This window comes from Melanotaenia boesemani, chromosome 2, assembly GCF_017639745.1.
Source record: "Melanotaenia boesemani isolate fMelBoe1 chromosome 2, fMelBoe1.pri, whole genome shotgun sequence".
NCBI lineage: Eukaryota > Metazoa > Chordata > Actinopteri > Atheriniformes > Melanotaeniidae > Melanotaenia > Melanotaenia boesemani.
In genome coordinates this window covers 4,339,761-4,356,981 of record NC_055683.1, presented here as the reverse complement: position 1 = coordinate 4,356,981, position 17,221 = coordinate 4,339,761, and positions in this window count along the sequence as shown.

Sequence of the window (17,221 nt, the reverse complement as noted above, 5' to 3'; positions counted from 1 at the left end):
CGACAGATGTGGCGGATATGAACAAGTCCTACCAGTGACTGGAGAGGGCTGGATTTAAGGACAAAACAGGAGTGCCATAATCGTGGCAGCACAGGAGCAAGCCTTAAACACCAGGGCAAATAAGGCCCAGATCTACCACACCAGGAAGGACCAGGAAGGTGCAGGGTGTTCAAAGAGGCCCCTGATACAATCTAGCATCCCACAGCAGGGCACAACATACTGGCAGACAAAGAATACATAGACCAAGTAGCTGGCATAGTGTACAGAAACATCTGTGCAGAATATGGACTGGAGACCCCTAGGTCACAATGGGAAACACCTTCTAAGGTGGTGGAGAATGAGAGGGCTAAGATTCTGTGGGACTTCCAGATACAAACCAACAAAATAGTGGTGACAATGATGGAAATATCAGGAAAAAAGTAACACAAGAAACTGGAGAAATGATTAAGGAAGAACTGGAGAAAGCCTGGAAGGTGAAGGCAACAGTAGCACCCATTGGTAATCGGATCAAAAGGGGCCGTGTCTCCCATGGTGGAGAAGTGGCTCCAACAGATACCCGGAGAAACATCACACATTTCCATCCAGAGGAGTGCAGTCCTAGGAACAGCTAAGATACTGCGTAGGACCCTCAAGCTCCCAGGACTCTGGTAGAGAACCCAAGTTTGAGAGATGAACAGCCACCCAACCTACCCAGGGGGACGGGAGAGTGGGCAACGCAGCCTCACAGCAAGAAGGTTGCTGGTTCGAGCCTAGGCAGGGGGAAGGTTCGAACAGTGGCCTTTCTGTGTGGAGTTTGCATGTTCTCCCCATGTATGCGTGGTGTCTCTCTCTCTGGGTACTCTGGCTTACACCCACCCTCCAAAGACATGCATGTTAGGTTAATTGGTGACTATAAATTCTCCCTAGCGTAAATGGTTGTTTGTGTCTCTGTGTTGGCCCTGCAATGGACTGGTGATCCAGGGTATGCTCTGACTCTCACTTGCTAAATGCTGGGTTAGGATCCAGCTGCTCCACAACCATTCATTGGTGCAAATATATATATATATTAGGGCTGGGCACGTTAACACAATGATTAATTAATGCCATTAATTCTTTTTAATCGCACGTTAAGTTTTTTTTTTTTTTTTTTTTTTTTGTTTTGTTTTGTTTTTATTTTTGCTCACTGGCTTTGATGAGAGAAACATGGTGTCCCTGTCTCCTGCTGCAGCGGTGCGTCTGATGTAATCAGGAGAGAGTGGGTTTATTAAAATGAAGACAAGTTTTCTGTCTGGAACTTAAGAAAGAAGAAAAAGAACCGGTTTCTCTTTGTCTGTCTAAACCAATGCAGATGGCAGAACATCATGATTTTTGGACGGGAAACTGCTCCCAAAAGACAATGACCAACTATTTATTTATTTAATAATTGCTGTTTTAATTTAGGCAAGACAGCAAAGGTAAGTCCTGCTTTCTGACTTTTACAAACGTAAAGCATAAATCGGGTCTTCTTCTGCCTCTGGTTCGGTGAATCTTGGTCAAAGCCAGACGAAAATTCCAGCTGTGGAATCTGTGAGAATCTGTGAGATGTGAGCTTTCAGTAGAGGAGTCATTTGTTAATTTAATATATATTTTTAATGAAGAACCATCATAGGATATTTATTTTTGAAGAACCACATTTATATTTGAGTTCTTAGGTTTAAAAATAAAGAAAATCATAAAACCTTTATAAAAAGAGGATAGACAGACGTTCTTCTAAGGGATGTAGATATTTGTGAGAAATGAAAAAAAAAGTCTCTGGTTTCCAAGAAAGATATATTTAAAAAATATTTTAGCCACGTATTTACAGGCATTGTGAAAGGTCCAGAGAGACACTAGCAGCTCCAGAGTCGCAGGTTGGAGATTATGAATTATGGTATTTTAGCAAATTTCTGCTTATAGTCTTAAAGATAAACTAAATAAATATTTTGCTCCTACTTAGTCAACTCTTTAAGCTGAACTGCAAAAGAAAAGGAAAGTACTCTTAATGTAAGAGATGAGAGGAAAAACAGAGAGGGAGTCTGGGTCAAATGTGGGAAAGAGAATATTTTCTCTCCCTCTTGGTCTGTCTCTCTATTTCTCTCCATGGTCATTTAATCTAACCAGTATGTGTGTGTCTGACACATGAGGGGAGGAGAAAACAGAGAGAGAGAAAGAGAGAGAGAGTTTGCATTCTTCTCCACTGAGGTCAGGGTTTTACACTGCTTTTGTCCACTGCCTGCTGAGTCTGTGTAAGTGCATGTGTACGTGGGTTTTGACCACTTAGGAAGAAGTGCATGTGCAATTCAATGCACAAGTCGTCATTCAAACAGATGTGAAACTATAATCAATAATTACCACTGCGCCCAAAAACAAGACAAAGTGGGGTGTGTGCATGTAGGAGCATATACGTTAAAGGAACATGACCTCTAGAGGTTGTCAGTGCATGTGAAGAATACAAACGCTGTCCATGACAATGACTGTCATTCAGAGTTTCATTGTAACATCGTAAAGTCATGTAATCAAAGTAGCTTGTAACCAGTAAGTGAGAACATTTTAGTAAAGTATTGCGCCATCACTAGCACGTATGTCTGCATCTATCTTACATGGACCTTTTTCTAAATAAATTTCCTAATCAGACTTTGTAGCCTGTCAATAATAAACTTGATAAAGAAATTAGTTTCAATGTGGAAATGTGCATATGCAACTGTACTAGACAGAATTAAGAGTCAGATCTAAAGGCCTATTAATGCTCCCTTATGTACGTAATGGGTACATTCATTTCAACAGATGTCATATGTTGCCAGTCTTTATACTTCCATGCATCTTTCACATTGCTATGGTTCTGAAATCAGTTCATCCAGTGCTGCTCTGACGTCAGTTTCGAACACTGGTTGGTGGAGGTATGCACCACTATATCGGGCCCAACATGCCTGACACACACACTTTTTCTTCAAAAGTTCTCGCCATCTCTACAGTTGTTATGCTCGTCATCGTCTATTTCCTCTTCCTGTTAGTCTTCTTCTTCTCTGATTTGTTCCTTTCCCTGATCACATGTCAGCTGTACTGCTCAACACTGACCCCGCGGTTAGAAACTGTGAAACAGCAGGTGTTGTGTTACAGGCTGGAGTTACATGCAAGCAGATTGCGGAAAAAGTGAAGAAATAAAATTTTGGAGACTGAAAAGCTGAGTATAGAATTTGTAAAAATAAAATAACCATTCTTTTAAAATGTTAAACAATTCGTTTTTTGTGGAATAATTAAAAATAAGCAAACACTGCATGAAAGATTTCTTACCAACACACAAATCAATCATAACCGCTAATTTAGGCTAAAATAGAAGTTCTGAATCATCGTAAATGGAGAGCCACTTGGTAGCTGTAAGACTTGGCTTTTCTATGGGAATATGTCCTAAAACCCATTTTTTCATTTCCTATTTTTATTTATTTTTTATGTTCTGTTGTAAAGATCATGCTGAAGACTTTTATTACACTTTTACTATCACGAAACTGATGCGCTTTGGTTCATACCGTAAAAGATGTTTCAGTATCATCTCGTAAATATGTTGAGCTTTTTGTTTAAGAAAATTAAAATAGGGGTGGGTGGAGGAGGAAGGGTTTTTTTTTATTCAGTCTGTTGTTGTTTAATTTAGATAATCCCTACAGGGACATTGGAATGTCATTCAACTGTATTTTTATCCATCCATCCATCTGTCCATCCATTCATTCATTCATTCATCCATTCATCCTTCCATCTTCTACCACGTTTTCAGGGTCAGGTTGTGTGCAACAGCCACAAGTTAAGAGCAGTTGTCCCTCCAACGTGTCCTGGGTCTTCCCCAGGATCTCCTCCTGGTGGGACCTGCCTGGAACCCTTCACCAGGAAGGCGTCTAGGAGGCATCCTGACCAGATTCCTGAGTCCCTCACAGATTACGGAGCTTCTCGTCCTATCTCTAAGGGAAAGTCCGACCATCCTATGGAGGAGGAAAAGTTTCCCTTTCGAATATAATAATGTTATATTCTAACAATTTCCTTTGCTATCACACCACTATCTTTTACAGCTAACCAACACAGTTATTAGATTTTCTGTGGAGAAACTGGGCTGTCATTATTGTTAATAATTTATGGTGAAAAACATATTAAATTACCTTTTTATTTTCTCTCACTAAGAAAAGTGTAAGACAAATATCTAATAGTGTTTATAACATCATTATAATCCCATTGATCTTTTCATCAAATTTCACAAGTAAATGAGAGAGAGAATGTGAAGAACCATTTTATCAAATTCATAAATCTATGAAAACAGAAAATACCGTGGCTTAAATAATTCTTCTTCTGTATTCTAAAAGTTAAAACACAACAGAGCACCTATTTCTTTGAGCACATCGCCTCTCAAAAACAGGTTTTGCTTCTGAATGCTAAAGGGACATCTAAAGCAAACTTTAAAATATCAGTTTAACTCCTCCTGCTTCACACATGGACACACAAACTTCTTCTGCCATCAGAACTAAACCTTTCCTGCATGTGGTCGGTTCAGATGGGCCATGAAGAGTTAAACTGTCTAATGAATCCGCTCCGGTTTCTCTCACCACTCCCTAACGTGAGCTACAGCCCACACCAAACACTTTCTTTCAGCTGGATTTTAGAGTCTTTCTGGAATCAGTTGTGGTCTTTTTAATTCCTCTCCTTTTTTTTAGTACTTTCTTAATTTGCTTATACACAGAAAACTTTTAGATGCCTAGAAAATTTTTTACTTTTAGCATTTTCACAAGTATTTTATATGCTGCCATCAGATAGACACATACTTTAGTTTTGTGTGTGAGTCACTCTTTTTTCCCCTTTGTCTCATGTTGCAGTCTGCATATTCACTTTGTGTACCCCCTCTTTCTCCATCTTTCCAACTCTGCTTAATGTCTTCCGCATATGACTTCATGTCGTTTATATTTTCCTTCTCTTCCACGTTGGTTTTCATTTCACACAGCTGCCCTGTTGATTGTCTTTCTGATTATAATCAAACTCTATAATCATCAGCTTTCCAGTCATCTTTAAAACAACTTGGATAACTTGTACAAGATGAGCTCTAAAAGATTTGACTGTTTGATGATGTTGTTTCTTTTCTTTCTTTCTGAAGGTAGGAGGTGTAGAAATGCCTGTCCTTATATGGCACTAGCGCCTGGATCCCACCACAAAGCTGAAGGAACTATGAATTATGAATGAGATATGCACATATATATATATATATATATATATATATATATATATATATATATATATATATATATATATATAGATATAATTTTTTTTTTTTTAACCGAACAGAAATAGTGAAAATTATGTAATGCAATGAAAATTGGTTGTGATTTATGGGAGAATTTTGTAACCAATCAACATAAATAATAGAATTTTAGTTTTTTATTCTGTTGAAACTGTTTATCTTTATTTCTGACACATCATCAACAAAAGTAAAAAGAACAAACGCTTATCCGGAGTCGGGTCGTGGGGGCAGCTGTCTAAGCAGGGAAACCCAGACTTCCCTCTCCCTGGCCACATTCACCAGCTCATCCAGAGGGATCCCGAGGCGTTCCCAGGCCAGCCGAGAGATGTAGTCTATCCTGCGTGTCCTGGGTCTTCACCGGGACCTCTTTCCGGTGGGACGTGCCCGGAACACCTCACCAGGGAGGCGTCCAGGAGGCATCCTAACCAGATGCCCGAGCCACCTCATCTGGCTCCTCTGGATGTGGAGGAGCAGCGACTCTACTCTGAGCTCCTCTCGGATCACCGAGCTTCTCACCCTATCTCTAAGGGAGAGCCCGGCCACCCTGCGGAGAAAACTCATTTCGACTGCTTGTACATGCGATCTTGCTCTTTTGGTTCAGTTAATGATATGGTAATAACAGTAAAATGGTCTAAATTTGAAAGAGCAATTTGATATCAAACACTTACTTTTGACATTAAATACCGAGATCAAGTGGCAAAAATGGCTCAGGCAGGTTTTTCTCTACAAATAGTATCGTCTCTATCAAACTATAGATTAGAAAAAACTGTTAGAGGGTTAAAGGGTTAGAAACAGTTGCATTATTCACATTTACTCAGCAAATGCATACAGTGATGCTTAGACTAGCCCACCTTATAGTCATTTTTGCCATAATACCTGTCTTAAGTGTTTATTAATACCAAAGTAAAATTTGTTTTGCTCTGCTTTTGAAAATTGAGCTGCTGGTATGTTTTCGTTTGTTTGTTTAGTCTTTGTCTTTCCAATATATTAACGCCGAACTTGACAGGGGAAACAAAGAGGGGGAAAAAGTGAAACAGAAGGTAAAAAGGAACCGAATAAAGAGACAAAAGAACAGAAATTAAACGCGGAAAGGAAAGCTGACTTGGCTGCCATAATCACACAATTGCAATAACAATAAAAAAAAAAAAATCCAATGCTAGAAAAAGGACTTCATAAAGAAAAAAGCTAAATACAAGAAAAATGAATAAATTAATAAGAATGCTAAAACTGCTAAAAAGGGAGGCAGAATCAGAACGGCACCAAAGAGGTATGGATATGATGAGTATGCTGATGTGGTGACTGTTGATCATTATGCCAATATCTGCTGTGTCACAGAACAAACTACTCTGAAGGAAGCATTGGTCAATCATCAGAATCAGAATACTTTTTAATCCCGGAAAAAACTGTGTGTACACAGTCGCTCCATACTAAATAAAGAAAGGATAAGATAAAGATCTAAATCACAATAAGAAAAATTACAGTGAGTAATATGTAAAGTATTATCAATATGATAAACAGTAAAATGTAAATGTATTTCAAAGTGCAAATGTATTGCTGCTATGATGTTGCTATATGGAGGAGTTGTACAGTCTGATGGCCACAGGTGGGAATGATTTGTTGGGTCGTTCAGTGGAGCATTTAGGTGGTATCAATCTATCACTGAACGTGCTCCTGTGGCTGATCAGCAGGTTGTGAAGCAGGTGGGAGGTATTGTTCAGTATTATCTTTATTATGGACAACATTCTCCTCTCCAACACCACCGTCAGAGAGTCCAGCTCCATCCCCACCACGTTACTGGCTTTGTGGATCAGTTCGTTTAGTTTGTTTGTGTCTGCAACCCCTCAGCCTGCTGCCCAGCATGCAACAGCACAGAGGATAGCACTGGCCACAACAGACTCATAAAACATCCTAAGCAGCGTTTGGCAGATGTTAAATGACCTCAAAAAATAGAGACGGCTCTGGCTCTTCTTGTAAAGTGCAGTAATGCTCTTAACCCAATCCAGTTTATTGTCAATATGCACTCCAAGGTATTTGTAATCCTTCACCAACACACAGTGCTGTAGGCGCACATACAGTGGCCTTCCGGTCAGGTAGTCCACAATCCAGGACACAAGACAATCATCCACCTGCATCGCTGTCAGCTTCTCACCCAGGAGGGTCGGCCTGATGGTATTGAATGCACTGGAAAAGTAAAAAAAAAAACAAAACCCTCGCCGGCTGGTCCAGGTGGATGTAGACACGATTGAGCAGGTAGATGATGGCGTCCTCAACTCCAAGAGAAGGCTGGTATGCGAACTGAAGGGTGTCCATATGTGGTCTAATCATGGGTCGGAGCTGATCCAGTATAAGTCTCTCAAGGGTCTTCATGACATGCAAAGTCAGTGCCACGGGTCTGTAATCCTGGGGGCCACTGGGACGTGAGGTCTTTGGTACAGGAACGAGGCATGACATCGTCCACCCCACTGGGACCCTCTGTAGACTCATTATGACAATGTAGTGTAAGACTCCTCGGAGCTGGGAGGCACAGGTCCTAAAGGACCTGAGGACTCAACCTACCCGGTCCTGCAGCTTGTCTGAGTGTAGTAGTCACAGTCAAACTTGCCACCAGTGTTTTAACTCCTTAATCTTGGTTTGTATTAACTTGCTGTGTATTTTGTTTTACTTTGTTTTAGTGACTACATGTTTTAGTGGTTTTATAGTTCCGCATGGATTGTTTTGCAGTGATTTTTTTGCAATGATTTTTTATTTGGTTTTATTGTTTGGACTGGAGTTAATAGAACTGATGAGAAACACCTGCAGACTGTTTTGTTTGTCACACCCACAGTACGAGATTGGCACAGAAGATAAGTGCTGGAATGTCTGACTGCAGACAGGTGAGCTCGTGGAGGTGGAAAGGGTAATAAAACAGGAGGACACACAGATACAAAAGAGGAAAACCAGGGAGAACAGCAGTATGCGGGAGAGCAAGGACATGAGCAGCATAACGGGCGCATTTGTGGACGACAAGAAGGGGATCCTCCCCACCAGGGAAGCCCCTGGTGGGGAGGATCAAAGATGATAAATTTTTCCAGGATCTCTAGGTCATAGTCCTCCACTGTGGAAGGGTAAACACTCTGTTTGGAGAATACAGATGAGGCCTCTGGACATATTCCCCATTTCTGCCACACAGTTTTCTTGCCCTTGTTGAGGAAGGCCGAAACAGTGTCACATCCTGTAAAGGAGTGAAAGAATAGCAAGCCCATGACCTTATCCTGGCCAACATCATGGAATAGGTCATGCACACTAATCCAGCAGAGGTTCTGGCCTTGCCCAAATGATACCCACATGTGCTTGCAGCCCAGAATCTTGAGGCTGGTGAAGACTCTTTGAGCCAAGACAACATCTGTCATTTGCCTTGATCATAATGGATTGGCTCCCATGTTCTGCAGCATGTTTGGCATGTACAAAAATTCGGCTGTCAGCCTCCTCATGAGAGCATCCATTCAGCTCATCGAGATTAGTTTCACCAGTGCTTAAGACAGCTGATCTCTTTGTAACAATCACCAAGTTTGGAGCAAACATTTGGGCAACCTTGTCAGCAAGAAAATGGTACAAATCAGTTTTATTGTCACTGTGTCTCAGATGGTTACGCAAGTTAGATGCATTTGCATTCTTGTTTGTTACTTTGCGTCTTCCTCCCTGGCCACTTTTGGACCTGGTTTCCGCTTTAAGGCTTGTTGGGCTGTAAACATCAAAGACAAGATGTGTCATCGTGTACTTGCTGCTGTACATGTGTATTACTGGTAGGAAGTCGACAGCTGCACAGTCCTCAAATGTCCCAAAATCTTTTGGGAGGCAGGGCATGGACCAAAGCTGAGCTATCTACAATGAGAACATTGGCCTCGGGTTCTTAGTCAACTATTGGGGCATGATGGGACAATAAATGAACAGCTTAGAGAACAGGTGACAGTCCTCTTTGACGACAAATTTCTGCTTTGAGGGTTTAGCGGAGTCCTGTCTAAAGAAGTCAGTCTTGTTTTTCCTGATAGGCTTATAGAAGAAGGCTGTCATGGTTCCTGGATTTGGTGTGCGTTAGATGTTGATCATGCTTTTTTCAGTTTTGTCATGTTTAGTTCGGGTTTCCCTCTTGTGTTTCTGTGGTTCCTGTTTCTGGCTCATTAGTTCACCTGGTCTAATTACTCATTCACTTCACCTGTTCCTTGTTACTCCCTCTGTGTATATATACCCTGTGGTTTTCAGTTTGCTCTTGTCAGATCCTTATGTGGTTCATTCCCCTGTCATGTGTGGTTCCCTGTTCCTGCGTTTTGACAATAAACCCCGTTACTTGCATCGATTTTTGCCTCCTGCCTTGACTGCCTGCAGTTGGGGCCTCACCTCCGCCGCCATTCATGACAAAGGCAGGGTTATCCTCCAGTACCTGACCTCTTTCCAAGTGTGACTGCAGAATTTCAGCTAAACTGGGATGAGCAATGTCTTTGGTGTCTAACCCCTAACCCTAACTCTACCAGCTGATTGATATGGGGCTATTAGACAACATTTTGAAAACTAAACTAAAGAACACTACAACGACTATTTCAAGTTAGTAAAGCTAAACGCAGCATAGAGTTACAGCAAGATTAGCTGACACTGAACCGCATGCTGAGTTTCACAGCAGTGAATTCACCAGTGTACCTTGGTTGTGCATTGACATTCACTCTTTTAAACTGAAAATAAATGTAACAACACCACCTAGAAAACAAATGTACACTGGCTTACAAACTAATAGTTTCTATGATATCTGTGGCAATAAACACTGCTATATTGATCAGAACATTTTTTCCCAACTTTCCAATTAAGTTTTTCTCCGCCATATTGGATGCCATCTTAGTTTGTATATACTATAGGGAATATTGAACAGAAATGCACATTACTGGTGCTTCCAAAAGTATTTAAAACCAAAATAAATGCCTAAAAACATGATCAGAGGCACATGAGCATTATTTCAAACCTTGACGGGCAGCCATCTTAAAAAAAAAAAAATTTTAAATTCTGAGAGGCCATCTGGTAAGTGGCCATTAGGGAACGTATGTGCCAAATTTGATGCTTAGGCTCAGATTGTTAGCGTGGAGTTTACTGTTAGCTATAACATGTAGCCCAACTTAGCATTGACTATACTTACACTGATTATATTGTACAAACGTAACGATGCTTATGTCCATTTTGCAATTTCCCTTCGGATTATTAGTGTATTAGATGGTGTTAGGGTGGATTGTAATGTGGAGGCCGCCTGTTGTCTGGACACATCCAGGGTCAAGATTCTGGTGGGATTCCATCGTTTCAGATTTTACCACATAGCAGTTTGTACAAAACCTCCTTGTGTCCCCGGAATCCTCCCTGTACATCTGTGATCTGACATCCATTCTAAAAAGGACACACATTAATGAATATGTATCCCGGTCCAAAATGACCATCTAGGAGCTATTAGTGGTGAATACAGCTAATGCTGAAGGGTCTGAGTCAGGTCAGCTTTAATGGTGTATTTTAACTGTGAAGAGCAATGACTTGATTAGAATTTCCTGTTTACACAACTTTGCATAACATAAATTGGGGCTGCACAGTGGTGTGGTGGTTAGCACTGCAGCCTCAGAACAAGAAAGTTGCTGGTTCGAGCCGTGGCTGGGGGGAAGTTTGAAGTTCAAACAATGGCCTTTCTGTGGGGGGTTTACATGTTGTCCCTAGTATGTGTGGGCTCTCTATGGGTACTCCGACTTCCTCCCACTGTGCAAAGAAATGCATGTTAGGTTAATTGGTCACTCTAAATTCTCCCTGATTTTGTTAACACTTTTCATCAATAGGAAAAATACACACCGTTTTCAGTGGCTTGAGTCTGTGATAATGCATGGTTATCATCAGAAAGCTGCTCACACAGGCCAGCAGATGTTTCAACACAGTACCAGATGGTATTGGCATTTCAATGATAAAGAAAATAGTAAAAAAAATAAAAAAGTAAAAAAAAATTACACAAGTGTTCACATTTCTAAAATGAAATATTAAAGTGTACCTCCACCTCTTTTTTTCCGTATCTCCACCTAAATTTTAAAAATGCCTGAAAATGCAAGGGTTGGGGTGATCAGCGGGTGGAGAGTGGGTGGGTCAGGATACACAGGCAGAAATAATTGACAGACAGCAGCTCAGCTCACTGGCAAGAAGCAAAGTGAGATTCACAAAGCAGCTACACCACAGAGCGGCAGGGGTGCTGCCAGAGATTTTGGGTCCCATGAAAAGAAACTGAAGTGGGCCCCCACTCTGAAAAATTTTATACTGTAATACATACAAAAAAGCAATTTTAATTATATTTTGACCATCATAACTATATTTGTGAAAAGAAAAACATGACAGTGAGGCTACTTGGTAGGGGAAGCACTAAAAATGCAATGAAGTTCATTTAGATTTGGTTAATTGCTGCAAGACGGATACTCTTTTTTTAAATACTTAAACAATTAATTATCTCACGATCAATTACTGAAAATACAAAACTTAAATGCAAAATAACCTCGTCCATGAAAATGAAAAGCATTTATAATCTGTGAGGAAACAAACAAATCTCAGCTAAAACACCATCAAAAACAAAATGGCCGCTCATTTTTTATGATTTATTGTATTGTGAGGCAACAAAAAAATAATAAATAAAAAAAAAAAAATCAGAGGCAAAACGCAAAATAAATTAGGTAGGCTCAGAAACAAAACATTGTGGGACCTCACTTGGTTTATTGTATTATATGAACTGAATAATACGGTCACAAGCAAACCACTGTACAGATTTACAGCCAACCAATGGCTGGGAGCATCTTTAAAATTAAATAATCACATTTTAAAAGGTAGAACTTTGTGTAATAAGATATCAAAGAGAGGTAAAGGTACACTACTGCTGAGTCAAGCTCTTGCAATAGTGGCCTCCCATTTTGTTTTACTTAAAGGTGCTTTCACTGATTTCACCAACAATGTCAAGGGAAGCTGATCTGACATCCAATCCTCCACGTCACTGTCTCCCTCATGTAGCAACACATGCAACTCTAATTTATCTCCCGATCTGCAGAATGTTGTAGAAAAATTACCAAGAGTCTGGGATGAGTAAAAGTATATAGAGTTTATTACAGGAGAAGCATTGAATATAGAATTACTTGCAAGTTGAGCGCAGTCTTGAAGAGTCAGGAGAGGACTCTCCCGATTCATCAAAAACAGTTTTATTCCGCTGGTCCCCAGCTGAAGGTCAGTCTCAAAACTAATAAAGTCAGAGAAAAGAGACTGGATGGCGCCACTCTTTTCCAGTTCTCAGAGGAGAATCACGTACCCAAGGAACGAAAACAGGCTGGTATCCTAAACAACTATTGCTATCTAGTGAATGAACAGTGAATGGATTAACAATAATAAATTAATAAAGAAAACTGAATGTGCGTGTGATTATTATATGAGTATATTTGAGTAATTACCATATGCAGCAAAGTTTCTTTCACAAGACTCACAGGTGAAGCATTAGATTAGAGGGGTAAGACATACATGATGCTATATGGTTGTTGCTGGTTAATCTTTCAATATCTAGAAAATTTAAATATTCTCTGACTGGACTGAAAGCAGCCACCCAGTCTGCTGCACTAGAAATGTGCTTTGTTCCTACCGCGAAGCAGGACGATGACTCCCAAACTACTGACCTGACCTACATTACAGTGATTGCTGAACATTTTCTGAACCATTCAAATTGTTCTAAAATAAATACAATTTTTTATTTATTATCATTAATTCAAAACGATGTTTTCTATATATAATGTTTTTTCTCCACAAAAATCAATCAATTCAACACTCAGCTGCTCACCTCCTTCCTCAGGGCCCACTTGGACCTGTTGAGGTGGGGAGGGGAGGGGGTCTGGCAGCATCTGCTTTGGCTGCTCTCATGTCTGTTCGAACAGTACAAATTTATCAACAGTATATATATTTTTTCATCACAATTAAGTAATACTGTGTTGTTTACAGTTCAAAAAATACATTTTTTGGGTGCTCTACCCCTTTAAACAACAACAACAACAAAAAAAATACATACTGAAAAAATATTAACTTACTTACTGGTCTCACAGTTCTGCAGTTTCACTTATGAGACGCTGGAAAGTTGCATCTCTCTTCTTCTCAGTCAGAAACGGCAGCTTCTTGAACCCCGTATCTAACCACCACTGTATGCTGCACATCCACATAGTGCTGCCCAAGCTCCCTGGTCACAATCTCCTTCAGCTGTCTAATTAAAAGGAGTTTTCTTCAGAATTCTATATGCTCCAACAATTTAGCTTCCAAAGGAGCAATAAATGGACATACCAACCAGACAGCAAGGTCAAGGTCAAGGTAAATTTGTAGATTCATTGAAGGTAGATTTGTTTATGAGAGACCATCCTTTCAATAAAACAAAAATGCATATTCGTACCAACTGAACCAACAAACCAGCTACCTGGAGTCAGCTAATGCTATTGCTAAGTTAGGCCATGGGGAAGTACAACTAACAGTTGAAATAAGGTTAGAAATACTTTCATAGCTCACCAGGTAGTCCTGAGGCTCTGCTCTCGTGTCTCCATGTGTTTTTACCCTCTGTGATTTGGTCACCACAGCTGCCAACACCAAGATCACATAAACATCTACATTACGCATGGGCGGTTTGATAGGGAGACAAACCACCAAAGAAGAAGAAGAAGAAAAAAAAAAGATACCCACTGGAAGCTTTCTGAATACTTTGGTCTGGCTGTATGTCATTGACCAATCAGCATGAGGCCATGCTCCTTGGGTACTGCCTCTTTTGGGGCAGTTTCAATTAGGTAAAAATTGCCTCAACTTATCTTATAATCTGCCATGTAAAAGTTTTTTTCTTTTACAAATAGTAGGCACTACAGTGCGGTGTCTATGGGTCCCGGCAGGGCTTGCATGCTTTTGTCATACGCATCATCCAGCCTGATGAGTTGCATGTGTGGCAGTACAAGGTGAGGGGTTGCAGTATCGACCAATCAGCGGAGGAGGGCGACATATTTAAGCAGGCGTAGAGCCAGCTTTGGGGAAGGTTCGTCAGGCTGACAGGTCACCTGACTTCCGGCTGTCGCGGAGATTATTACTGCTGCGCGTGGAACTGGCTCTCACACCAAGACTGCTGTGGGAAACTCGTGTGTTGTGCTGCCTCCCGCGTCTAAACGACTCCTTTGTGTGGCGAATCCCTGTCATCCAGGGGGATTTATCGGACGGCTTTTTAACAATGTAGCCGCCTTTCAGGCAGCTGATAGTGGCTGTGGCGGCGTGCGGTGCTGGAGGAGCTACAGCCATTCCCACGCCTATAATCGTCGTCCTAATTGCTGCTGCTTTGCTTTGCTTTGTTTTATTTGTTTTAATTGTTTTAACCTTGACTCTTTTAATTGTTTTGGGACACTTTTATGCTCTGCCGCTCCACTAGAGGCCCGGGATGCAGCCTATATCGAGGACTTGGTTTGATGGCTGGCCTCTAGTGCATATGTTTTATGTTACTGTAGTTTTATTTAGTTTATTTGTTGCCCCTTTTATTGTGTTTAACTTCACTGTTTCTAACACTTGTATTTCTTTTTATTTTAGTGGTCTGAGAGCTTGGAGTGGTGGTAAAAAAAAAAAGCTAGAAACACTTAGCAGCTGGTTTAAAAAAGAAGCGTGAGAACATTCAATCAAATTCAATGTATTGTCTAAAGACTAAATAAATTTTTTTAAAAATGGGCGCGGGAGTCATTCTAAATGGAAGCGGGATCAAATAGGGAGTAATTTTATCGGGATTGGGACGGGACAAGATTTTTTTCTGTGGGAGTAGGATGGGACAGGAGTAATAATGCACTCCCGTGTCATCCTCTACTGTATGTTGGGGATTACCCCGGTGGACGAGAGGGCAGAATCTTTCACCACTAGGGTGTCAAACTCAAAGACACAGTAGGCCAAAATTAAAAAATTGGAACAAGTGGAGGACCGGACTGGTTCTGTGTTTATTAAAAACTTTTTTTAAATGACCTTATTGCAAAAATCATTAATCATTAAATAAATGACAAAAAAAAGTCACAAAAATCTGTTGCTTTTATTTCTTATGGCTCTATATGTATTTTTCTTTTTCAGAGTAACTTCAAGTAAAAACATTTTCCACAGGCAAACAGCAGCCAAATAAATTTTCCTCATTTGAAAAATCAAATGTCCTGTAGTAGCAAGCGAAGAATTTGGTTCATATCAACATTTTTTTTCCTCACTTAGAGTTTCCCTGAAGAACTTTAAAAACTCTGGAGCTTTAAGGGTTAATAACGCTTCTGTCTAGTTTTCTTGTCCAGACATGTTTTCTTTCATTACAGCCACACTGTCTCCACACAGAAGACACAGCCTTGTCCTTTACGTCCGCAAACATATTGTTTTCTAACTCCACTTTTTATTTAGACATTTTTTGGGGGTTGTTGACAAACATGAATAGCTCCGTCAGGCTGCTAGAGAAGAAGCGAGGTACACACTCGCGGGCCGTGATTGACACACCAACGCACTGGCAGTGCATTGTGGGACTTGTAGTATTATACATGCAATTCATTCATGGGTCAGATGTGGCCCACAGGCCTTGAGTTTGACACGTGATTCTACTTTCCTGAACTCCTGGGTTTTCAAGTAGTTTGTTTTTTGTTTTTTTTTAAATAAATAACTAAACAGTTTTCTCCAGATAATATAAATTATTCCGTTGTTTGGAGATAACAAGGAATGTTATGAAGAATGGCCACTCGCAGCTCATGTTTAAACCTTATCACACTGCCAATGTTAGAAATTATTTGAATTCCAGCTAAAGGATCCAAACATGAGTCAACATCCCAAATCTGCATAATGGCTGGACAAAGAGTCTTCATTATCTAATTTATAACAGCTAGTGGAAGCTGTGCTTCAGAAAATAATTATACTCTTTAAAACACATTCTTCAACCAGGCCCCAGCTGTCCTGTGAAAACATTTTAAATGACATGTTAGACTAAAAACACTCCTCTCCATCTAAACCTCTTGCTCCCCATTTTTCTCTCTCATCGTACCACCTGTATGCTCTGAAGCAGGTGTTTCCCATGATGCCATTGGGTCCACAATGTGCGACTTTATGGAAGCAGAACAGAGAAGTATGTGTGGTTTTATGATCATCCTGACACCCTGTTATTTTCTTATGATTAGAGGTTCAGCTACTGGAAGTGAAGCTGTGCTGAAATAGAACAGACAGAAAACAGTTCCCCAGTGTCCTCGCTCACTCATCCTATGGAGTGGTTTGAATTCATCATTTGCTCATTAATAACTCAGGAAATGTTTTTATAATGCCACTGAGCAGCACTTAAAAACATTTACATTAGATGCATTTTATTTGGGACTGGTAATCAACTTGTTAACTGAATTGCAAATCGAGTTTCAAGAGACGTTATTGATATATTAACCCTTTCACTTAAAAGACACAAGTCCAAAGGAAATGATTTTCTAGGCCTTTATTTAACATCTTTATTATATGTGGAAAATGTGCATGAATTGCTCATGTTCTGCCAGCAATGTTTGTCTGGTGTCAAGTTAGGGTGTCAGGATTGGATATATAAAAAAATGTATCCAGCAAAGGATGGATTGTATTATAAGATTAAGATTATCCACTTTTAAAAGCAAGCTAAAGACTCAGTTGTTTAAGGAGCATTTCCATACTTAGCTTAACTCTTCTACTCAGAATGAGTTAGAAAGATTTGTCTCTTTGGCTCAACCAAGCACTGAATAAGCTGTGTGCACTTATGCCCAAGATGAAGTTGTCTGATGAAATTGGAATGTTTGTATTCAAACAAAATGACTTACAAAAACTACAAAAAAGACTTTAGAAAAAAAAACTTAAAAAAAAAATGGTTATTCACAGCCTCTAGCACTACATGACAGCACCTGGGTCCAACTGGACTCACAG